Source organism: Plasmopara halstedii (genome assembly GCF_900000015.1).
Source record: "Plasmopara halstedii genome assembly, contig: Scaffold_1583, whole genome shotgun sequence".
NCBI classification, from domain to species: domain Eukaryota; phylum Oomycota; class Peronosporomycetes; order Peronosporales; family Peronosporaceae; genus Plasmopara; species Plasmopara halstedii.
Window position 1 is genome coordinate 845,313 of NW_020188494.1, and position 565 is coordinate 845,877.

Here is a 565-nt window from a genome sequence, read left to right on the forward strand (position 1 = left end):
AGCCTGGCAGCGCCAGTATTGGTGCGTGCAGGAGGCTGTCTTTGACCCCGTCAAAAGGCTTCTGATGTTCGGTGTTCCAACACCGTTCCGCCTCCTTTTTAAGGAGGTTGGATAATGGCCGGGCCATTTCTGCGTAATTTGCGCTGTACTTGTGCACGTAATTGGCAAGACTAAGCCACTTACGCAAGTCCTTCTGGTTCTTTGGAACCGGCCAATCTATAATGGCCTTATCCTTAGCGGGATCCGCTTGAAGGCCACGCTTCCCAACGAAGCACCCTAAAAATGGAATCTCTTCTGTGCCAAAGATGCACTTGTCTGCATTGGTGTACAGTTTGTTAGTGCGCATGCACTCGAGCACCGCTATTAGATGGACGACGTGGTTCTCCTCCTCCGTCCTCCCGTGCTCCGCACGACTATGAGCAAAAATGTCTGTGCATACGCCCTGTGGTGCAAGACGACTAAATGTTGCTGGTGCATTTGACAGCCCTTAAGGCCTCACCAGTCACGCCCAGAGCATGCCGCTCGGAGTGCTTACCGCTGTCAGCGGAATATCACTCGCTCTCAT